Here is a 26,678-nt window from a genome sequence, read left to right on the forward strand (position 1 = left end):
GACTTGGGAGCCATTTTCTTGTCCAGGTGAGGACAAAATCCAACAGTGTGATGTCATCAAATTCCAACCGGGACCCTTCAATTTGACTGCCTCAACAATGGTTGGGAGCAGTGTTGCCCCCTTCCAACCTGCTGCAGTTGGACTGTAAATGTAAACACCACGCAGCTGATTCTCAGGACTTCTCTACATTCTTCCCACTTTTCCTCATGTTTAGCCATGGCAAAGTAGATAAGAATTATATGGTGGTTATTATTTAGTTAACCCCTTACCCGTGGGCCGTCACTACCGTGACGCTCGTTACATAAGTACCTTACTGCGGGGTGTCACTTCTGTGATGCAGGGATTTTTAAAATTGCCCAGGCTTTCAGGTGTGGTCTTGTATCATCTATCACTACTGCCAGTGTGTAGCTATAAGCAGTGCTGCTAATACCACTAGAACTGGCATCCAGTGTTACCAATTTAGCCATTTTTCCATGTTTGCCTTGCCTCCCCACCTCCCCTCCCTTACCCCCTCCTCCACCTAGCTACAGCCTGGCCGTGCAAAGCAACTCCCAGCTGGTTTTTCCATTCACTTTTTCCATTGAAATGTTCCCTATGCCCTATTTTCATACTAAAAAATATATACATAAAAAGGGAAAAGGCTAATCGATACCACCATTGGCCATGAAGTAGCTACCTTATCACCTGGCAATACCCCATGTGCACTTGGTCGCTAATTTCCCTTGTTCATTTCCCATTGAAATGTCCCTTAGGACCTATTCACATAATAAAAAGTATAAAAAAAGGAAGAGGCTAAGTGATACTTCCATTGACCTGGAAGTAGCTAATTTATCGTGCATTGTCTAGATTTCTTGCTATCCCCGTGGGAGGGTCACGGCATGGTCCAGCCATCCCCGTGGGTAAGGGGTTAAATGTGAAAATATCTTCACAAACTTAAATTATTCTAAATAAATGTTGTGAAGGCAGACAAGTTCGAAGATTTACAAGCTAAAAATTTCTATGATAATGTCAGCTTGTGAATGTAGTGAAACGTCTGCCTTGATATGCTGAACTGACATATTATGTTTATGTTCAGAGTGGCTGGTGTTATGATGACAAAAATTTCTGTAATGTCATCGCATATTCTGAGTAGTAGATATTGAGTCATGCAGTTGCTTCAATGCTCTGGATGTGCAGGTAGATATTGCTTATTAATTATTTATGCCACCTTATTTGTTGTTGGTGGTGAGCAAGTGGGAGGAGGGAATGTGATCTGCTGATAGTTTGTTGTACATGCGATCACATGCCGAAGATCAACCCAGCAGAGTTGGTCAGCCAACCAGAATATTTGACTTATTTCTCGCAAAATCAAGGCTCAAGTTTTGCATGTCTATCCCTCAGGCCTCTTCCGTCGCACTACCCCTCTCAATCGCTTCAGGACGACCAAGTAAAACACTATTGACTGTCTGACCACATAGAACACATACAACGAATTAAAAAGACAATCAACATCACCCTCACATTTGAAAGATTCTGACTTTATATATATATATATATATATGATCACGGTGACGATATTCCAACCCACTGCGATGACTGCCTGTTTCTTTCAACATCATAACCTTTTTTCAACATCGTAGTCGTACACCCTCATTTCGTTAACTGTAATGACATTTGCAGAGAATAAAGTTTTTTTTTTTTTTTTTTTTTTTTCCAATTTGAAACAGACTTTCACGCAAAAACGTTGCCCTTCAAGATCCTTCATTGTTCAACTGAATCAAATCACCAAGTGTACTTGACACACATTCACTTAAGTGCGTATACCTTCATTCACAAGTGACATGAGGTAATGTAGCTAGTGTTAGATTAAAGATTAAAGGCGCAGCTACACAACCCTCCCGCCACGGGCATTCTACACTGAAGAGTTGGTGCGCAATTTAAAAAGATTTTTTTCTTTTTGGATAGGTCTTATACACTCAAATGGGTAGGTTACATAGTCAGTAAGCAAACATATTGATTCTCACCTCCTAACACACACACTGACCAGCAGACGCATGTCAAATGAATTGAAATTTTTACTGTAAAACTTCGCCCTGACTAACACACCAGGGAAGGAGGGGGAATATGATTTTATTGACCAAGACTACAATCGACGGCTTATGTGTAGGTTTTATTTTTAAGTTTTGAAATTGGTGCTTCATCAACACGCTGACACTTGGCTATGCGAGTGATAAAGATGTTCAGCTGGTATTTTTATGATACAATAAAACTCGCGGCATGCAGATATTACCACACCCAGTGCATAATATTTTGCATAGACATCATAACTTTCTATATACTATTAATTCGAAACAGTACTTTTCGCTTACCAAAGGAAGTGATAGCAACAATGTTCAAACAAATATTGCTATATATTTTAAGACAAAATTTTTTTTTTCATAATTTCTATACACCCACCAATCTGTCTTAATTTTGAATACATTAAAACTTAAAAATGCATCACTCCCTCCCTATCAACATTACTAACTTGTCGTTATCCTTTCAGTAGATACCGAAAATTTGTTGTGTACTCACTGTTGCACTCAGTGTTGACAAGATTCCCTTCACTTTTTGCTCCTGTCCTGCACAAGTATGAAATGCACTATGACTTAACAAAACCCACACCAGTACACGGAGAATATATTTACCAAACAGTTCCGGTGGACACTACCACCATCTTCAGTGGCCATTATAGAAAAAAGGAATGACATGATGTCAATACAAGGGTTTTCTTTAATGTGTGTGTGTGGGGGGGGGGAGGTAGAGGTGGGTTGTAAGCAAGGAATTCCTATGGGAAAAGGGGACACCACCAGACGGGTCAGGTCATATTCCTCTCTGACCTCACTTGTGCCGGTGCGGAAAGGACATTTCCACCATGGACCTCATTATAGGATTTAGCTTCACTAAGTATGAAATTCTCGTACTTTTGGATACACATGGCTTCAATAATCTTTCGTTTCCTTGCCAGTCAATTCTGTGGTTGGCTTCACAAACATAATTAATTATTCCAATATTCAAAGACTTTTATATATACCTGCTTCTAAATATATTGTTCATTTGCTCTTTACTAACACTGATTTGATGGTGAAGGTATGCTTAAAGGCAATATTTACGTCACCACTGTGACGTATTGGCTTTCACATATTCAAGTGTGCATGATAAAGCAAAGTGAGATAGCGTTTCCTCTCTGTTTAGCAAATATATTCTCCATCTACAACTGTGGGTTTCATTCACCGTCTTTGATCTTCACGCCAGAGTGATTCATCCAATTGAAATGCACTATGTTACTCGTCAATGGGCTAAGAATTATATACCAGGATATTTTATTATGACTACCATGTAAATAAAGGATGGTGTGTGCTGAGCCGTGTACAGTGTAGCTCTTTGATAATATGGTAAATATTCACAGGCAGCCATGGTTATTACTCTGAAGAATCACCCAATATAATATTTCACATCACAGACAGGAATACAGTATACTGATTCAGTATGAGGAAAAAGATATTCTTGTATGTTAACACCGTGAAAGACTGGGTCTGATAAAGCTAAATCACTGGCTGAACAGGTTATTTAGATAATTCGGATTTCAACCCAAACCCATTTTTTACCCACAGGTTCAGCAGCATATCTCTCTGGCTTGGCAATCCGACAATCCACCACTGTATGGCTAAGGTGTTGTGAGGTGTAAAGTGTTGTGGTGAAGTGTTATGGTGGTGTTGTGGCGTAATGTTGTTGTGAAGGGTGGAGAAATACCGGTACAATGTGAAATTGTTGCAGTAAAGTGTTGTGAAGTGTTATGGTAAGTGTGATGAAGTTTGATTTCTGGTAGGCTACTTGTGTGGTTAAAGATATCATGAACATTTTTCTCTTTGCCCCGTCATTCTGTTCATGTCTACCAAAGACATAGGAAGTGGGAAAATGAAGAATAATTTTCTTGGTCTCTGTTGTATCATAGGGGCCTCTTCCAGCACAAATGTTGGGTGTAATTGCCATATCCATACAGCAGTAAATAAATGGGTGTCCAGCGTCAAGATCACAACCCCGAAGTCAACTCTTACAACAATAGATACATCGTTGTACTGTGTCCATCTTTCACATTCCCCCCAATTTATTTCCATTGTTAGAGGATACATTGTCTTTTATTTTATTTTTTTTTATGTTATCTAACTAATAAAGCCAAGGTGTGCATGAGTGAGTCTGTCTACGCGTTATTCGTTTCTTTCACGAGAATGGTAACAGATGTGGACCTAATTCACTTTTGCATTTGGTCGGAGTAAGTCCAGGGAGTGTCAGAAAAAATAAAATGGTGATCGCGCGCGAATCGACGGCGTGAAATTGTCGGAAATTAGGGCATGTAAGGTAAGCAATAACCATTTTTTTCGACTAGGTTGTCATTGATCGCTCTCCACCCATTAACGGCATGGAAACAAAGATACTGGAATCTGCAAACATTTTGTGATGGAAAGGCTTTTAGTTACTCCCACAAATTTTTGCAGGTAAGCACTAGCTATATTATAATATATTATTATAAACAGTTTATTTACATTATATTGTAATAGTTTATTAATACAACCGAAAGCAAAATGAGTAAAGTAACAAACCCATCATTAGAACCATAGGCTAAACTAAACATAGCTTTGATAAAGATCATCATCATCATCATCATCATCATTCTGACGATTTTGTTCCCAGAGGATCAATATCAAAGCAACCGGTGTTTAGTTCGTTCAAAAGTGATATAACAATCATACTTCTTAAGTTCTCATAATAAAATATGCTTTTGTGTGTGTGTGTGTGTGTGTGTGTGTGTGTGTGTGTGTGTGTGTGTGTGTGTGTGTGTGTGTCACTCTCAAGAACAATTCACACAAACGACTACGACCAATGGGCAGCAAAGAGTCACAGCTAATATCCGCACAAAAAAAAAAAAAAAAAAAAAAACCACGACGATGCCAGCTGGTCTACCTTACTGAGTGTTTAGTATCGGGTAGAGTGGTGTTGAGTGGGATGTGCAGAGGAAACACATGCACCAAAACATCAAAGATTATTAATCATGAAAGAATGGTAGCGTGTGCATTGGACTTAAAGGTATAAGTATATTCCTGGTATTGTTGACGCCGCTGGTTTATTTCTCTTGTATTCTTTGATATTTTACCTTCCCTCCCTATGTCCATCAAATTTTGCTTCATTATCGTGTCCAGTAATCCTACTTCACATACATTAAATGTAGTCCTCTTAATAAAACACTTCACTTCACTAATCAGTGTTCTCTTTGTTTCGCTTTGTTCTTCTGAAAATAATGACCTCCAACCTCACTACTCCTATGCATTCTTTCATACTGTAATTATTTACATTATACTGCAGCCATCTCTTATTACGTTTTCACACTCCTAATTCATCCTTCCCCCGTATTTCCCTTTCTAGCCTAAGCTTTTTCTTCCCAGATTTTCATTCCCTGCATTTTTATTCGTATATTTCAAGTTTAAGAAAGTATTCATTCCTTTACATTTTTCTTTTTCCTGTTTCTGATCTCTCATCTTTTTTTTCCGCCTCTCTCTCTCTCTCTCTCTCTCTCTCTCTCTCTCTCTCTCTCTCTCTCTCAGGCAGATATATGACAAAGTAGAAGACACCTGTGTATCCAGCAACTTCTAATTTTCTCTTTCAGTCCGTGTGGGGAGAATATCACAGTGGTTAAAAATAAAGAGGGTCACATTCCCCCCCAAACAACCTACAGGGAAACTATCACATGGTGATTTGTGTGAAAGGTATTAGGTTCGTGTGTGGACTGGAAGGAGAGGAAGTTTTGATGGCAAATATGGAAGAAGAGTAGAACTGAAAGAGCGGACAATTTAGTACTTGGAGGAAAGGGAAATGAAAGATAATAAGGAGGGAATAATGGAAAGGGGAAAACAGATGAAATGAAAGTAAAGTAAATCACTATCAAATTAAAATGAGAGATGGTCGAGTAAAAAATATAAAGATAACGAGAAGAGATTAGTGAGATAAAATTTTTGAAAGAGACGTGAAATATATGATAAGAATGAATAGGAGAGTGGGAGCAGTGGAAACAACAGGAGGGAAGAGAGAAATGAGGAAACTGAACGCATCAAATATTGAAGCAAGCAGAATGCAAAAACGACCGCGTAAAGGAATACAGAAAATACCACAAACTAGCCGCAATAGTCGAGAAAAGAGAGACGTTTGGGCAGCTTCTTACGGAACATTTAGCGGTAACTGGAGCATACTGGTCCAGTTTTCTTCCTCCAGCGCTCCTGTTGCATGAGACAGTTTGCACATGAATGGATGGATATCATCTCACCGGTAACGCCTACGTATCATATTGGATATCATACTGTGCTTTTTAACGATAATTCATAACATTCCATAAATGTTAAGACACAGTTCCCCCCTCCCCTAGTACAGTTGCGACAAACGTTAACCGCATTATGAGTAGTAATCGTCATCATCATTATCACCATCATGACATTAGTCTATGCATTAAATTGCACGACAGATACGTAAATAAAATGGTCAAATCTTACACACACATACACACCGAGGCACCGAGAGAGAGCAGACGCACGTCGCCACCGCTCTATACCTGGCCAACTTGGCCAGCGGCATTACCTAAATAAGTATCTTTATATGAGTCAAGCTCTGTACAAGGTTAGGCTAAATGATGTTCTGATATAAAAAGGAAGAAGTTTTAAGTAAGACTTGGTCAAACAGAAAAGTAAACAAAGCAGTGCAAGAATGCGCACAATCAGCTGATCGTTGTTTAGTCTACAATCTGCCCCAGGGAATGTAAGTACTATATGCACTTTTAGTACTGCAAAATGACCACATACTTTAGTAAAGCTAATTTGGAAAAGAAAAGGGATAAAGGTAGAAAGCAGGATGATGATTTCTACCAAGAACTGGTTGAAATGGAGACTCACAATAAACTGGTGGAATGAGTACACAGGTTAGAGACGGCTTTTCAAAATGAGATTGAAGAAATTAAGAAACAGATGCACTTGCAAAAGGAAGAGATAGAAAAATTAGGAAAGGAAGTCAACAAGAAAGACACAACCACAGATGAGCTAACAGTTGAAGTGGGTACACTTAGGAGGAAAATGAGTGAAATGGCAAGTACATTAGTCAACCACGAGAGTATTATGGAAGAGTTCAAAAATGATAGAGACAATTAGGCAAGTAAGCAGTCTGATAGACCAGAACAGTGATATTCAGAAGATAACACAGGTGAATGAAGCTGTGCAAAGCTACAAAAATGATGTGGAAACCACTTATGCTGAAATGGTGAAAGTAAAGAAAGACTTGGAAACAAGGGTGGAAGAAAAAAACATGAAAAAGGAAGTGAAAAGAATAATCCAAAACAATCCTAAATTAGTCAGAGATTCAGTAGATATTAACAAATCTATAGTAATCACTGGTATACTGTAAAAGAGGAAGAAGTAAAAAACAAGATCTCAAGAGACAAAAAGGAGATGGCAAATGTAATGGGCATATTGAAAAAAGTATCAGAGGAAATCTGTAGTACAGACATAGAGGAACACAAAAGGTTAGGAAAATACGAGAAAAGCAAGTCAAGACCCTAAAGGTAACCTTCCAGAGTGTAAACACCGTGGAGGAGATACTGAAAAATGTAAAAAATCTTTTGGAAAAAGAGGAATTCAAAAATGTATGGATAAAAAGATGCCTAACACAAGAGGAACTGAAATTACTGAAAGAGAAGAGGGAGGAAGCAAAAACAAAAAATGAGGGAAGATCAGAGGAGGAGAAGAATACCTGTTCTTACAAAGTAATTGGATTGTAGGAACGAAAGTGGTACATAAATTGGAGGGAATAAAAAGGAGGAAGGTAGTAGAACCAAATCATGACAAGTATATAAACAAGATGATTAAGTTGATGTACTCAAATGTGGATGGAATAGTATCTAAATTATTAGAGATGAATGATTATGTCAGAGAAAATGAACCGCATATAAGAAGCCTAACTGAAACAAAATTAATACCAAGGATATTAAATGACATCCTAAACTTAGAGGAATATAATATATGGAGAAGAGATAGGAACTTAACCCTTAAACCGTGGGCTTGTTTTACTTTGACTTGCGGCTCCTGTGGGCATATTCGCGCTCCGACAGTCTCTCTAAATCCATTTGCCAAAAATTAGTTATTAGTCCTAGAATATTAAAATTACATATGCCTATGGCACATACCTTCCGCTTTCTCCTGGGAAGTTTGTTGAGCCTTCGTCGAGTACCGTAGGACTTGTGGAGACCTCTGAAGTTGGGTAACGAAGTCTCCACTTTACACTTCCCGACAACCCGTAATATGATTACCACAGCCAGATATTATCACTAGAAACACTATTATATGATTCTCAAATAGTTTGGAATCCATACTCCCAAAAAAAAACACTGTGAAAGCAATGAAAATTACGAGGGCATATGACCTTCCCACTTGCGATCGTTCGCCGCTGGTGTTCTGTCATTTATTATCCATAAAACTCCTCACACTTTATATTTCTATTACTATATAACACATATATATCTACAGTCTTTATCCATAAGTTTCCTTCAGTAATAGTAGTTTATTGTCACTGTAGGCATTCAATTTCTCTTTCAGTAAAATACGTATCATTCACTTTCTCGTCCTGTATACTAGCGTTGAGAGTGAATTTCACTTTCACCTTCACTCTCATAACTCATAGTATTCATACATGCTAGAGTGAAACTTTCACATCCATTACTCCTAGTATATATACTCGTATTCCTATAATACTACTCATTTATATTTCTATTTACATTCTCTGTTTTATTTACATTATTTACATTTCTATTTTATTTACACAATGTTAGGCAATGTCACTTGCAGTTCACTTATATTTACATTCATTGCTTTCACTTGCTGTTTACACATTATTAACACATTATTTACATTTCCACTTGCACTGTTTTACTCACCAGAAAGATCGTAGTCACTATCATTTGTCAGCCCTTTACCTCTTTCCAAATGAGGTTTAGTAGGGGGTAGATGTCACAGGGCCCTTTGCATGAGGCTAAAAAGCAGTGGAATTTGACAGGCGCGACATCGACGTACTTTCACCTTGAAAGACGACAGTAAACTGATGGTGGCCTGGCTAGGGTGAGTGCAATACTGCCAACTTCAGCCTTGTGAGACCTACTGATATATAGCAATGAAATGGTTGGCAGGAAATCAAGACAATACATAATAAATTAGGTAGTTCCAGGTGAATGTAAACATCACTTAGACTTCTCCCTTCCCTCCTTATATGTATATTTATGATGAGAATAGATTATACTTCATATTTCAAGGGGAAATAAACAGTGAAAATTAGCGAACGAGTGCATGTGAGGTGTTGTCAGGTGATGTTTAGCCAGTTCCAGGTGTATGGCACTATCACTTACCTTATTCCTTTTTTGTATATATTATTTGGTATAAGAATAGGGCATAGGGCTTATTTCAATGGATGAAATCAGTGGAAAATTCCAGGGAAAATTTACTTAGCGTAGAATACAGTGTGGTGGCCTGCAATAATTAGGTAGTTCCAGGTGAATATGAATATCACTTAGGCTTCTCCCTTCCCTTCTTATATATCTTTTTATTATGAAAGTAGATTATACGGCATATTTCAAGGGGAAATAAACAGTGAAAATTAGCGAATGAGTGCACTTGAGGTGTTTTCAGGTGATAATTAGCCAATTCAAGGTGTATGGCACTATCACTTACCTTATTTCTTTTTTGTATATATTATTTGGTATAAGAATAGGGCATAGGGCTTATTTCAATGGATGAAATCAGTGGAAAATTCTGGGGAAGATTTACTTAGCGTACCACGGCCGGGCAGGCGAGAGGAGAGAGTAATGGAGGGGAGGTAGGGAGGGGAGTCAAGAATTGGGAGAAATGGCTAAATTGTCAACAATGGATGGGAGTACAGATGAGATTAGGAGTGCTGACTGGTGTTAGACATTGGCAGTAATGATAGATGATATAAGCCACCACTTGAAAGCCCGGGCGAATTCAAAATAACAAAGAATCACAAAAGTGATGCCCCGCTGTATGATCCCTTGCTCCTAAGCATCACGAAAGTGATGCCCCGCAGTTAAGGGGTTAAAAAAAGGAGGAGGAATTATATTAACTAAGAAAAATCTAACAGTCAAAGAAATAGAATTAGATATACCCTCACAAGTAGAACTGATTGCAGTAGAGATAAAAACATCTGAAGGGAAAGTAATTGTAGCCAATTTGTACATGCCACCCAGATGAAACACATGGGAAAGAGACGAATATGAGGACCTGGTGGAGAGTACAATTCAGAGTTTAAGAGCATTACTACATAAAATGGAAGAGAAATCGAAAAGAATAACACCAACTGGAGATTTTAATACAAATATAAATTGGAATACTCTAGATATAATTTAGCCAAGAAAGCTGTTGGGACCAAAAGCTCCTGGATCTTGTGCAAGAGTTTTTCCTAATGCAACATGTAAGGGAAAGCACCAGAAAAAGAGGACTCGATGTGCCCTCAGTGCTAGATCTCATATTTACTAGGCTAGAGAACAATATTGACAGTTTAATATATCACCCTCCATTCGGCAAAAACGACCATCCAGTACTAAATTGCAACTTCAGGATTGCATATGACATAGTTAACAGCAATGAAAGTTACAAAAAAAACCTAAACTATAAAAAGGGAAAGTCTCATGACCTAAAGGAGTACTTCTTAGAAATTGCTTGGGAAAAGGAGCTTAGAGGACAAGATTTAAATGCTTCATATAAAAAATTCTGTGAACTTTATGAAATAGGAGTCCAGAAGTACATCTCACAGGACAAAGAAGCAGAAAAGAAAATAAAGAAATAGTTCAATACAGAATGTAAAAAAAATCTAAAGAAAAAAGAGATTTGTTGTGGAATAGATACAGAAGACACAATAGTGAAAGGGCATATAATAATTACAAACAGGCAAGAAACAATTATACAAGAATAAGGAGGGAAGCCCAAAAACAGTTCGAGGAGGATATCATAAATAAAAGTAGTGATCAACCAAAGCTATTTTACAGCTACATCAGAAGCAAAACCAAAGTAAAAGATAAAATACAATCCATTACGGACGATGGAATCACCTATACACAAAAGAAGGATATTTGTGAAGCACTAAACAAGAATTTCCAATCAGTTTTTACAGAGGAAAAACATTTTGAGAGGGATTATGTGGAACATGCACGCCCACACATACTACCAGATATGCAAACATTAGAAAAAGAAATACAGGAGGAGCTAAGTAAATTAGACAAAGGAAAAGCAAATGGTCCTGATGAAATTTCATGTTGGGTGCTATGTGAATGTGCAAAGGAGTTAAGTAAACCATTATTTTTAATTTTCAAGAAATCCTTGAGTCAAGGTAAACTACCTGATATTTGGAAGAAAGCAAACATTGTTCCCTTATTCAAGAAAGGGAATAGACAAAATCCTCTTAACTACCGACCAGTATCACTAACCGGTGTTGTAAGCAAGGTATTAGAAAAGCTTATAAGAAAAGCTTGGGTAAATCACCTACAAGAACACAGTATGATAACAGAAAGACAGTTTGGTTTCAGAAAAGGAAAATCATGTGTTACTAATCTGTTGAGCTACTATGACAGAGTAACAGACTTATTACAGGAAAGAGAAGGATGGGTGGACAGTATCTATTTAGATTTCAAGAAAGCATTTGGCACAGTACTACACCAAAGACTTTTATGGAAACTGTACCATCTAGGAGGAATTCGAGGCAAACTGTATTGTTGTATGCAAGATTTTCTCATGAAAAGAGAAATGAGAACAGCACTAAGGGGAAATTACTCATCATGGAAAGAAGTGACTAGTGGAGTACCACAGGGCACAGTGCACCAATCATGTTTTTAGTGTATATAAATGATACAGACAGTAACACTGGAAATGAAAGCTATCTAAATATGTTTGCAGATGATGCAAAAATTACAAAGGAGAATTACTAAGACTCTTGTAAAGAGCTACAAGAAGAATTAAATAAACTTCATGAATGGAGTAATACATGGCAAATGAAATTCAGTGTGGACAAGTGTCATGTAATCAAGTTTGGTAAAAGTGGAAAAAGACCTGATTGGGATTATACATTTTTTTTTTTTTAATAGATAACAGAGCGGAGGACAAACAAATGAGAAAAAAAAAACAATAAATACACCAGATTACTGGCATCCTCCTTTCATAAAATATCTGTAACAGACTTGAACAGCTGTGGGTTGAAATTTGGAGGGAAACAACTCTGGGGAAGCGAATTCCAGAGAGATGCAGTTCGGGGAATGAAAGAATTCTGATAGGTAGAAGTTCTGCAATATAGCTGAGTGACATTACAGTCATGAGCACTACCAGATGCCCGTGTAGCACGAGGGAACGCATGGAGAGGTGGCACCATGGACGCAACTTCGTCTGAGCATTTGCCAAAAAATTATCTGTAAAACAATGCAAGGGAGGCAACATTCCTTCTTCCTTGCAGGGGAGGTAGTTTATATGTAATGACAGGGTTGTTAATGATTCTAACAGCTTTGTTCTGAATTTTGTCTAGTTGTCCTAATGCAACCTCTCCACAGCCATTCCACAAGGGTGAGCAATATTCAAGCTGAGAGCGCACATGACTCTTATAAATTATAGCTAACTGCTCATCGGCGAAGAAGTTACGGACTCTGTACAATAATCCAAGTTTCTTTCAGGTGGTTTTAGCAAGTGATCTGACATAAGAGATCCAGCTGAGGGCACTGTTAAGTGAGATGCCAAGACTTTCAATACTTTTGGAGATGGGAATATTAGTAGCACTAATACTGGCAGTATCTCTCTATTAGTAAACTGTATATATTTAGTTTTACTAGCATAGGAAATAAAACCCTACACACATCAGAAAGAGAGAAGGACCAAGTTGTTCATTCATTCATTCATTGCCAGACGCCATGCATCCCAGTCGGGGTGGCCAAGGGCTTAGAGTTAATTGTTTTACAGGGAGGGTCACTAATCCTCCACCAACCCACTTGACACGTAGGGATGCCAACAGCATCTGGTGTTCCCAGGCGGTCACCCATCCAAGTACTAACCAGACCCAACGTTGCTTATTATCAATAACAGACTATGTCCGGCTGACCACATCAGTGAGAAGGTACGGAACATGTATACACTGCTTGCCAATATGAGAATAGCGTTCACATACATAAATGAAGACATGCTAAAAAAGATAACATCATTCATCAGACCAACCCTGGAGTATGCATCAGTAGTCTGGAGTCCTCATCTCAAAAAACACATAGACAAGCTTGAAAAAGTTCAAAGGACCACTACAAGATGGGTACCAAGTTCAAGGGATCTAAGCTACGAAGAAAGACTAAATAAACTGAATCTATCAACACTACAGGAAAGAAGGAAAAGAGGTGACATGATTATGCTATATAAATGCATATCAGGGAAGGAGAAAATAGACATAAATGATTACTTAACGTATGGGGAAGCATCAGCAAGAGGACACTGCAAAAAACTGCATAAAAAGGGAGGTGATAAAGACGTAAGGAAATTTAGTTTCCCAAATAGAGCAATTGATCAGTGGAATGCACTACCGAATGAAATAGTGTGTGCCAAAATAATTCACAAATTTAAGGATATGTACGATAAATATGGTTTAAGACACAGGACAGTACGAGCTTGACCCATTCCTGTAAACATACAATTAGGTAAGAACAATTAGGTAAGAACACACACACACACACACACACACACACACACACACACACAGAATAAACCAAGGACTCCTTGATGTTTCTCGATGGCAAAGGCAATAACGGAAAAGGAGAGAGAGAAAATGGCAAGAACAGGAGTGTTCGTGTGCCTGGAGAAATGCCAGATGTCACCAATATTTTAATTTTTCACATAGAAAATCACATGTTGGGCAGTAACTGAATGTCCTTTTTCATGAATCTTACATATTGCAAAAATACATAAATATTTTATTTCTTCTCTTTAAAACAGTATTGTGTCAATGAAGTATGAACATAAGTAATTATAAAAAATATATATTTATTCCACTGTGGTTGTAGCCTGGTTTATGCATACACAGAAATATATATATGTGTATCATTATCCAATAACAGAAGTTAGTTATAATTTATACTAACAAAGTACACTCCCTGTGTGTAAGAATAAAACTTAATTCACTTCGAGAAAGCATGTCGGTATTTATATGCTGCCTCCAGTAAAACAAGTTATCCAAGCAAACCATAACAGCCGTCTGTCTTCACTCGCTGATCTACTCCATCACCTGATATTTGTATGCATGCTTCGTACGTCTGGCAGCGCTAAGCTTCGGTACGCCCTGACATTTTAGAGTCTAATAAATATTAAACTATAGATAGACCATATGTGCCATTTTTTGTACAAGTCAGATTATAATTATACAAATGTCGATATTCAAAGCATTTTTTTTTTTTTTTTTTTTTTTTCTTACAATTCAAAAACCGTCTTTCTGGCAATTATTGTACTAACCTTCTTATAGTAGTCGCAGCGAGAAATGAACGCTGTGGTGGGGCAGCCGGTCATCCGGGGATTCCCCCACTGTAGCCATATCCTCATGTCACCGACCATAGAGGTAGGATGTCACCGACCATCGGCCACCGCTGCAGCCCTGCTCCATGATCCTTACCCTGTGTCTCTGGCTTTCTCTTTCTCTTTCAGTTTCTATATAAACTGCTGTATTTCCGAAACTAATTATGAAATTATTATGACTTTTGTTCCACACCACCTTTGAGGTAAAAATCAAGGAGAGTTTTCTGTATAAAGGTTTCCCCTCCCTTGTCTGAGGGCAGGTCAGTTCTGGCGAGTGTATAATTATAGGTCAGGCGGAGGTATCGGCAAGGCCGCACTCCCCCGCTCATATGCCACATTTAGGAGGGGGGGGAAACCTTTATACAGAAAACTCTCCTTGATTTTTACCTCAAAGGTGGTGTGGAACAAAAGTCATAATAATTTCATAATTAGTTTCGGAAATACAGCAGTTTATATAGAAACCGAGAGAGAAAGAGAAAGCCAGAGACACAGGGTAAGGATCATGGAGAGGGGCTGCAGCGGTGGCCGATGGTCGGTGACATGTAAATATGGCTACAGTGGGGGAATCCCAGGTCATCCCGGCTGCCCCACCACAGCGTTCATTTCTCGCTGCGGCTACTACAGGGAAGATTATACATATATACTATTTTATCGGCGATATTTTGGGTGAAATAGCATAAGAAAGAGTGATTTACATTTTTAAAGCTATTTTCTTAACCAATATCATAATTATCGATCAGAAAAATAACACTGAAATTTAATTAAGACCCTCTCAGCCCGCAGAAATGAAAACGGTACATAGTTTCTGGCAGTGTCTGGCAGATTTTCCACTCTGCGCGAACGCTCCTACTCGGAGTATGAGAAAAAATGGGAAAAGGTAAGGAAAAGACAGTTAGAAAGGGAATAATAATAGTCGCTTTAGGTTTCCATGTTATTAAGGAAATCATCAAGGAACATGAACTACTTCATGCAATGCCGCCAGAGGGTTAAGCCAGTAAATATTCAACCTCTTCAGTGTGTGGCACTATGGGGAGTATGTGCTAAAAAAAATCATCTGGGATAGTCAGAATACAAAGGTGATGATTCGCAGCCAGATGGTTGATAACATGAACAGAAAGGAAAACGGATAATGACAGAAAAGGGCAATCAGGCAGCGATAGTTAACAAAGGGGGGAAAGCGACGAAGGAGATCATAGAGATGAATGGCATGAACAGAAGCGTAAACTTTTTTTTTTTCCTTAAATAACAGAACAGAGGAAGGAAAAACAAACGAATAAAAATCAATCCTTACACCAAATTACTGGTGTCCTCCATTCATAAAAAATCTTTAGCTGCTGGACTTGATCAGCTGTTGATTGAAATTTGGGGGGAAACAACCCAGGGGAAGTGAGTTCCAGAGAGATGCAGTTCAAGGAATTAAAGATTTCTGATAAGCGGAAGTTCTACAACATGGCAATGCTGTATGTCATTCCAGTCATGAGCGCTGCCAGATGCCCATACAGCACAGGAAAAGGCATGGAGATGTGGCACAATGGATGCAACTTCATATGAGCATTTGCCATAAAAGTATCTTTGGAAACAGTATTCCTTCTTACCTGTAAGGGACATAGTTTATTTGTAATAGCAGGGTTACTAATTAATCTAACAGCTTTGTTCTAAATTTTGTCTAGTTGTTTTAATGCAACCTCTCCACACCCATTCCACAAGGATAAACAATATTCCAGCTGAGACCTCACATGACTTATTAACTAGCTAACTGCTCATCAGTGAAAATGCTACGAATTCATTAAAATAATCCAAGTTTCTTTGAGGTGGTTTTAGTAAGTGATCTGGCATGTGAGGTCCAGCTAAGGGCACTGTTAAATGAAACATCAAGAATGTCAATGCTTTTGGAGATAGGAATATTAGGTGCACTGAGGGAAATGAAGGAATCTGGCAATATCTGCCTATTAGTAAACTGTATATGTTTGGTTATACTAGCATTAAATGAGACAATGTTATTTTGTCTCCATTCAGTCATCCTAGATAAGTCTTGATTTATGGAGATGGTTGTACTGAGTTATGGGTTAATGATATTAAACTTTGTGAATAGGTGTTTAAGTGTGAATGAACTGTGAAGTGTTGAGTCATCTGCCTGTGAATGGATGGGATTATGGGTGACAAATAAAAGATCAATAATATGAATTAGGAATGGGGTTGGAGTCAGATTTGATCCTTGTGGCGCACCGGAGTTAACTGAGTGGAAATTGGAATATACATTATCTACTTTTATCTTTCTGACACTGAGATATGAGGAAATCAAAGGAACAAAAGACATTAGTCCATAGTAAGGGGGTTTGGATAGCAGGAAATGGTGCCATACTCTGTCGAAAACTTTAGAAATATCAAGGGCTACCGCCAAAGTTTCTCCATGATGATCAATCGATTGATGGATGGTGTGAGTCAGGAGATTGAGTATGTCAATGGTGGATCTTTCGTGGCAAAAACCATACTGCCTATCACTAATTAACCACTTTGCGCCCGATGTCCCCAGTATAGGACGAAACTGGGCATTTTCAAAATTTAATAAAGAAGGGAACCCCAGGGTAGGGACCTATGAGCTTCACAACTATGAGCTGATAGGCAGAGGGCGGTGTGCCTAACACCCTTCCAGCAAAATCCCTCTCACAAGAACTCTGCAAACTAAGCAGTTAAATTGTTCAATTCAGGATGTTACACTACGTGCTTATTCATTACAGTTTCAAATACTTTACCAAGAGAAGACGTGACAGCTATTGGTCTGTAATCAGAGAGGTCAGAGAAACTTCCTTTCTTTGAAATGGAGAGGATACTGGCTTCTTTCCAAGAATCAGAGAATGAAGAAGTATGTATGCATAGTCTGAATAATTTAGTTAGAACAGAATGAGATCCGTGGAGCACTTTTTCGAAATAATTGAAGGAATTAAACACGGGCCTTGAGTTTTGTTAGTATTGAGGCCAGTGATGGCAGAAAGTACATCAGCTGAAGAAATTTTAATGTCAGCCATGAGGAAGTCAGAGGGGGGAAGTGATGGAGGAACAGCAACGGAATCATCTAAGGTGGAACTGGAGGAGAAAGTCTGAGTGACGAGATCTGCTTTATCAGTAGAAGTAGCTACGAACCATCAGAGTAAAAAAGAGGAGGGAAGGATGATGAGGTAAAGTTGTTAGAAAGGTTTTTGGCAAGATGCCAGAAGGAGCAGGAAGAATTTGAGTTGGAGAGTTGAGAGCATTTAGAACGGATGAAATGATTTTTAGCAGAGCGAAAAACAGACCGCACGATTCCGGGCAGAAACATAAAGATGATGTGATTCAGGAGTGGGTTGGTTCCGGTACTTTTTGTAGGCCCTCTCCTTGTTGCAGACAACATTAGAACAAGCGTGATTAAACCAAGGCTTTCTTGCATTAGACAAAGGATACTAGAAAGGAATTTATGTTTCCATGCCCGAGAGAATAACCTCCGTCATGCATAAGGCACACTCAGTTGACTCCCGGCCATGGAAGGAATAATCATTCCATGGAAAATCAAAGAAGTACTGCCTGAGGGTCTCCCAATCCGCAGCTCCAAAGTGCCACACACGACGTTTCTTTGGAGAGTCCACAGGCTGTACTGGAGTGATAGGACAGGTTAAGGTGATAAGGTTGTGATTGGAAGAGCCCAACGGAGAGAAAAGATGAACAGTGTAAGCAGAAGGATTAGTTGTAAGGAAGAGGTCAAGTACGTTGGAGCTCTCTCCAAGGCAGCCTGGGATACAGGTAGGGTGCTGTATAAGCTGCCCTAGGTCATTAACCCGCTGCGTGCCAGTGCCGTTTTAAAACAGTCTGACATAATGCAGCGGCCAATGCCAGTGCCGTTTTAAAATGGTCTGAAATAAAAAACTTCACTATGACTGCATTTTACAAAATTCACAGGTAGAAATTGGCAGGCATGTAAGGTATCTGTTCCTCTACCATCTCACAGGCTGTGAAAGCCATGCACTCACTCATTCCCCCCCCCCTTCACGCTCGCTCTGCCTTACTCTGCCTGTGTGCCTCACCCAGTGCTGTGCATAGTGAAGAAATTTTGTAAATATTTACATGTAAGTGTAAGTTGTAAATATTTTCTTGTAAGTGTAAGGACTATATAGTGAAGTCATGTTGTAAATGCCTTCTTGTAAGTGCCAGGGCTGTATGTAATGAAGTCAGGCTGTACCTATCTTCAAGTAAGTGTAGGATAATGCATTCACAGTAAGAAAAACGCAAATTGTCATAGATGCTGAAGTAATAAGTAATCAGAAAACTGTATTGAACATTGCTCTACCTTCCCAGCATGAATACCTGAGTATACCATACATAGATAACGGCTTTCTCTCATGTATGTGGTGAGCGTGAGAGAGCAGCTATACCTGTAAATGGGTATGCAGGACTCAATAAAACTCATTTCCGAGCCTCAGTGAGCATTTTAATGGCGAAATTCGTTGTTTCCACATGAAAATCTATAATTTTAGCCAAAAAAAAAAAAGGTCGAAAAATGGCTGGCACTGGGGTGACCCACAGGGCTAAAAATAGTCGGCATGCGGCGGGTTCAGGATAGAAAAGATGTAGGCTTGTTCACCAGGTGGACCAGTGAAAGGAGAGAAGAGCCAGTGGTGGTGGTTAACATTGAAATATCCTAAAATGGAGATATCAGGGAAAGGAGAAATGGATAGAATGTGTTCCATCGTAGAAGTAAGATAGTCGACGAATTTTTGATAGTCAGTAGAATTAGGGGATAAGTAAACAGCACAGATATATTTAGTCAGAAAATGACAGGAAAGCCGAAGCCAGAGTGTAGAGAATTCAGAAGAATCGAGTTCTGGAACACAAGAGCAAGGTAAGTCATTGCGTACATATACAGAACATCCACCTTTGGCTTTGAAATGAGTATAGAGAAAGTAGGAGGATACAGAAAAGGGTTTGCTGTCAGTTGCCTCAGACAGCTGAGTCTCAGTTAGAAAGACAAGGTGAGGTTTAGAGGAGGACAGGCGGTGCTCAACAGAGAGAAAGTTTGAGGAAAGGCCACAAATGTTGCAGAAATGAAGAAGAAATGAGTCAGACAGTGGTTCCAGGCAGCTCAAGTCGTCACCGGGAGAGGGGCGGAAGGTTGAGGCATTTATGGTCCCCCCCCCCTGGGGACTCCGAGGCTGGGTGTTGAGGAGAAATGATTTTTTTTTTTTTTTTTTGGAAAAGGAAGTGTAGTGTGTACTGTGCATGTAGTTTGGTGTAGATAGTTAGACAAATTTGTATTGGAGAGCATGCTGGTCTACTCTCTGTGTTACTGAGACAATGAAAAAGTTCAGCAAAGGGACATGGTCAGGAACTAGTCCTGAAGGCTGAAGAAACGGGAGCTCCAGCTCTCCCTGTCATCAGCTTTCCATCCACCTCGGGAGTACTGCCCTGCTCGACTGGTGCTACAGTCTACTCCTACACTCACTGATTCACTGGATGTTCACTAGTGAAAAACACAACTCGTAACTAACTCACTAGAAACTCCACTTCCTGGCATTCTCTTTCTCTGACACACGCTAAACTGAACTCACAGACACTGAGGCTCTACGGTCTTCTAATACACACACCGTCCTCCATATCCCTTACTATTGCAATCCAGAATAAACTAGTAAAAGAACTCACATTTTCTGGGGAAGTAATACACATTCTAGATCCTAAGACAGAACTCACATTGTCTCACACAATATTGTATTTAAATAAAAAATACACAATAACAATAATGACAAAAACTGATTCCTACCACATGATAGAACGAAAGCAGAACAAATGCCGAAATCTCCAGAATGATCCTCACATTTCCAGATGCAAACACTAGCCTCAACCTACTACAGAACACTTGATTTCTGGAAGGTTTCACTCGATGTGGCGCTGCTCTGGGGTGTCTGCCCTTTCCTTTCTTCGCCCGTCTTTCCCTCCATCCTCTTCTGTCTTTCCTTCAGTCATTCGTCATCCATCTGCCTATGGGTGACTTTACACTCCTTCTTCTGTCTTTATTTCATTCTTTCCTCTTCCTTCGGTCTGTTGGTGACTATACTGAGTGACAAGCCAAATGGTTTCCTGTACCCCGGGAAACCATTAGCTACGCTGGGTGGTGACCATAGAGTCAAATTTTGGCGCCTGGTGGTTTAGTGGGTAATTACGACGCTCCTGTCGGATTGAACCGGTGGAGGTTTATATCCAATGGATGGTTGGAGTTTATTGCTCATGTAATGCCACTCGGATGGGTGAGGCTGGTCACTCTCATCTTAAATGTCAGGACCAACTTGCCTAGCTCAGGGCTCCTACGCTCCTCATGGGGCAACATAGGATTGGATGATGATGATGATGATGATTCACTCATCTCTAGATTTAAAACACCACCATAAGCCTTCTGTTGTTTTATTAACACACACACACACACACACACACACACACACACACACACACATATATATATATATATATATATATATATATATATATATATATATAAATATATATATATATATTATATATATATATATATATATATATATATATATATATATATATATATATATATATATATGTGTGTGTGTGTGTGTGTGTGTGTTCTTACCTAATTGTTCTTACCTAATTATATCTTTACAGGAATGAGTCAAGCTCATACTGTCCCGTGTCTTAAACCATATTTATGGTACATATCCTTAAATTTGTGAATTGTTTTGGCACACTATTTCATTCGGTAGTGCATTCCACTGACCAATTGCTCTATTTGGGAAACTAAATTTCCTTACGTCTTTATCACCTCTCTTTTTATGCAATTTTTTGCAGTGTCCTCTTGCTGATGCTTCCCCATATGTTAAGTAATCATTTATGTCTCACCTAGGTCATTCTCTCTTTCTGATGTGTCTAGGGTTTTATTTCCTAACATATAGTCCCAATCAGGTCTTTTTCCACTTTTACCAAACTTGATTACATGACACTTGTCCACACTGAATTCCATTTGCCATGTATTACTCCATTCATGAAGTTTATTTAATTCTTCTTGTAGCTCTTTACAAGAGTCTGTGCTAGTAATTCGCCTTTGTATTTTTGCATCATCTGCAAACATATTTAGATAGCTTTCATTTCCAATGTTACTATCTATATCATTTATATATACTAAAAACATGATTGGTGCCAGCACTGAGCCCTGTGGTACTCCACTAGTCACTTTTTTCCATGATGAGTGATTTCCCCTTGGTACTGTTCTCATTTTTCTTTTCATGAGAAAATCTTGCATCCATCAATACAGTTTGCCTCGAATTCCTCCTTGATGGTACAGTTTCCATAAAAGTCTTTGGTGTGGTACTGTGTCAAATGCTTTCTTGAAATCTTAATACTGTCCACCCATCCTTCTCTTTCCTGTAATGTGTCTGTTACACTGTCATAGTAACTCAACAGATTAGTAACACATGATTTTCCTTTTCTGAAACCAAACTGTCTTTCTGTTATCATATTGTGTTCTTCTAGATTATTTACCCAAGCTTTTCTTATAAGCTTTTCTAGTACCTTGCTTTCAACACTGGTTAGTGATACTGGTCGGTAGTTAAGTGGATTTTGTCTATTCCCTTTCTTGAATAATGGAACAATGTTTACTTTCTTCCAAATATCAGGTAGTTTACCTTGACTCAAGGATTTCTTGAAAATTAAAAATAATGGTTTACTTAACTCCTTTGCACATTCATGTAGCACCCAACATGAAATTTCATGAGGACCATTTGCTTTTTCTTTGTCTAATTTACTTAGCTCCTCCTGTATTTCTTTTTCTGATGTTTGTATATCTGGTAGTATGTGTGAGCATGCATGTTCCACATAATCCCTCTCAAAATTTTTTACCTTTGTAAAAACTGATTGAAAATTCTTGCTTAGTGCTTCACAAATATCCTTCTCTTGTGTATAGGTGATTCCATCGTCCGTAATGGATTGTATTTTATCTTTTACTTTGGTTTTGCTTCTGATGTAGCTGTAAAATAGCTTTGGTTGATCACTACTTTTATTTATGATGTCCTCCTCAAACTGTTTTTGGGCGTCCCTCCTTATTCTTGTATAATCGTTTCTTGCCTGTTTGTAATTATTATATGCTCTTTCACTACTGTGTCTTCTGTATCTATTCCACAACAAATCTCTTTTTTTCTTTTGATTATTTATATTCTGTATTGAACCATTTCTTTATTTTCTTTTCTGCTTCTTTGTGCTGTGGGATGTACTTCTGGACTCCTATTTCATAAAATTCACAGAATTTTTCATATGTAGCATTTAAATCTTGTCCTCTAAGCTCCTTTTCCCAATCAATTTCTAAGAAGTACTTCTTTAGGTCATGATACTTTCCCGTTTTATAGTTTAGGCTCTTTTTGTAACTTTCATTGCTGTTATCTATGTCATATGCAATCCTGAAGTTGCAATTTAGTACTGCATGGTCGTTTTTGCCGAATGGAGGGTGATATATTAAATTGTCAATATCGTTTTCTTGCCTAGTAAATATGAGATCTAACATTGAGGGTACATCGAGTCCTCTTTTTCTGGTGCTTTCCCTTACATGTTGCGTTAGGAAAAACTCTTGCACAAGATCCAGGAGCTTTTGGTCCCAACAGCTTTCTTGGCTTATTATATCTAGAGTATTCTAATTTGTGTGTGTGTGTGTGTGTGTGTGTGTGTGTGTGTGTGTGTGTGTGTGTTGAGCTAAACATGACAGCATTTTTGCAGTTGTTAATCTTCTTTCTAACATTTTCATTTTTCCTCTCTAATACTCCTCCTTCGTGAAAGTGAGCAGAAACCAACTCTGCAAAGTTGTTCATTTTTATTCGACGTTTCCTCTGCAGAGAAATATCATCAGGAACGGAAAGAACACAAGCACATCTTTGAATGAGATATATTTACATTGGTAAGTGTGGAGGAACGTAAAAATTGGAACAAATGAATGCTAAATTTAAAGTTACTGCAAAAAAAAAAAAAAATTAAAGTATGACTAAGTACCAATTCTGTATATTCTTTATACACGGGAGTATACTGTACGTAAGGAAAGACATATGCTATATATGCATAACATGTTTATGCAGCTAGAATAGTGATTGAATTTTTCTCAAGACACTTATCAGAATTTTCGAATATACTTTTTGCCTAAATTACAGGAAATTTTATGTACTGAAGGAAAAATATAATACATACATACACAAGTTTTTGCAATGTAACTTACTCGATATTTTAAGCTAATAAAGTACCTATAAAAAAGCACCATACACTTATTTACCTTATACAGGAAAGATACACCAAGACAGTACAGATGACACCTCGTGTACTACATACTGTTATTACAGAACTAAAACTAAATATGCATTGTTAGAACATCTGTACAGTATTTATACCCGATGCACAGGCTGGGGGTAGTGGGCACGGCTAGACCGGATGCGGCCTGATCTCTAGCATGTGGAGGGCGGGGTAGATCGGGGAGGGGACAGAGGAAGGGTTGGACAGATTATTTGACCTTGGGCACGGCTAGACTGGATGCGGGCTGATCTTCTCAAACATGTGGGGTGTGGGGTACTCCGGGGAGGGGACCGGGGAACTCGGAGGGTTGGGCAGATTATCTGACCTGAGGTGAGTGTCGTTGTTTCCTGTACAGCTGTTTGTAGCACTGTCAAACAAGGATATGTCTGCAGTCACGTTAGTTTGTATACCTATTATCGTGCTCTTTCTCTTTTATAAGTTTCGATATTTCCACTCATTGCAATGTGCAAAATTTTGGTTTTCTCAGCTATACTGTCTTTCTCAACATCTGTTCCGTAATGTCCAGATGATGTTTGATGACTCCATCCTGTAAATACAGAAATAGCCAATGACCTAGGGTGCACGTTGTGTGGCTTATATTGAAGTGTGGAGTGAAAATGGGTAAAAAATCAAATCACAGATTTATTTGATGTAATACCTACCAAAAGTTGCCAGTGCTATTACTCATTAATTATATAAAATTTTACTGAAATAGGACTAAATTTTCTGCCCTGTTTTTTACCAAACCGTGACACAAATGACACAGATCCCTGTCACTCATTGTATTATACAATATGCTATACAATTATACATTATAATATGTAATGTACAAATGTACAGGACCCAATATGTGCAGATGAAGCCAGTAAGCACAACACTTACAACAAATCTGAAAAGTTACTGCGTGGTATGATATTCACTCTTGGTGTTATATATATGTTGGTATGATAGCTCGAGCATGTATTCTTGCTCGAATAAAGCCATCCCTTGCTTCTCGTCCAACAACAGCTATTGATGCCTCTGTGATTGCCTTTACGCACCTTTCCACTGCTTGTTTATGACATTGAAAACGTGGAGTATCAGTGGCAAGAGTAGTTTCATTACGAACCACACTTTCCAGGTCAGCATCAGAGATTGATTATGTGATTGGAGGCTCAGTCAGGACACACTTCTGCCAGTCAATCAAATTAATGTACTCCTCAGGATTGAGATTGAGAGATAGTACTTGAAAACATCTGATATCACGTTGACGTGTCTTGGAGGCTCATGCTCGCATGATTCATTGAATGCCCAGCTCCCTGATATGTTCTCGCTCGTCGGTTACCGTGGTCAGCAAAATGTTCTCAGGGTGGCCAAAGTAGCCAATTTGCTGAATCACTGGATCAACTACAGCTTTCAGATCTTGTGACAGGTAGCATGACCTGTTAATCTGCATCCATAGGTGCTTAGAGCCATCCTTGCATGAGGTTTGACTTGATCGTGAACCTAACTGCAGCGTAAACCTTCACAATGAATTCAGCAATTGTTTTAAGATTATCGCAAGGCTTTTCTGTTGCAACATACAAATGCAAAACTCGATTCTCCAGTGTGACCCAGCAAAACATAACGAGTTTTCCTGTCTGATGATGTGACAAAGAGACAGAGCAATTGCCAGTGATTACTGCTTGGCAAATATCCAGTAAATACTGCTGATCCGAACTACCGGAAATTCACAAATATTTGGCTCAAAAGCGACAGTTGACATTTCCTCACTATTTGCCAATATAGAACCGATTGGCCCTGAGAAACTTCTTGGTCCAATCATGCATCCATCCACATGTTCAAACAAATGATGCAGAGGAAATTCGTTTGCATGGAGAAGGCAAACAAACCACTGCAGAGGACGTTTGTCATGTTCTTCAAGGAGTCGTATAGCACCGCCCTTTTTCCCTGTGTTCATTGCAGTGCTATCACACCCAACTTCTACCAGCGTCTGAATGTCTGTGCTACTTTCACGAAGAAAATGGATGATGACCATGCTTGCAGAACTGCCATATTCAGTTATAATGTGACCGACATAGCTTGAGCCAGGCTCCTGTACCAGTGATTATGTTCCTCTACAGTCACTCTCCGGTGAGCTGTGCTATCAACTGTTTCGAGAGTCAGTGTTATATCCTTTCTGCCATCAAAATATAGGCCTTGTATTTCAGCGTTAAGACTTGCCGCTTCAACACGGATGGTTTCACAATACTTCTGCCATTCTCTTCAAATTTTGCTTATGTCAATGACATCACTGGAGTTCTCAGATATTACTGTGCCATAGTCTTCCAAGACTGTAGATGCAAATCTCTGCTGCTGCTCTATCTGAAACTGTGTGTTGTTCCGAAGCCCTTGCATTATTCTCTAGCCGACTTCTCTTCTGTGATGCTGCTTGAGAAGTACATGCAGCAGTAGAAGGGTGTAACGCTTGTGAAGTACATGCAACAGTAGCAGATAATATTTCAGTGTTACTACCTGTGCTTTCACAAGTTCATACTCCGGATAACTGCTGAAGCTGCTTTCATTTTTCTTTGATATCGATGAACTGGCACTAGCTTCAAGGTGATATTGGACTGGCCTGTCTTGTTCCTTGAACTATCTTCTCAGATGCTCCTGTATCCTCTCAGATGCTCCTATATCCTCTTTGTGGCTGTGCTGTCAAGTGCCCCTAGCATCATCTTGCATGTGGTTCATTGATTTTGAAGAAAA

Source organism: Coenobita brevimanus, chromosome 38 (genome assembly GCF_032717465.1).
Source record: "Coenobita brevimanus isolate Jiangsu-jjx chromosome 38, ASM3271746v2, whole genome shotgun sequence".
In the NCBI taxonomy this organism is placed as follows: domain Eukaryota; kingdom Metazoa; phylum Arthropoda; class Malacostraca; order Decapoda; family Coenobitidae; genus Coenobita; species Coenobita brevimanus.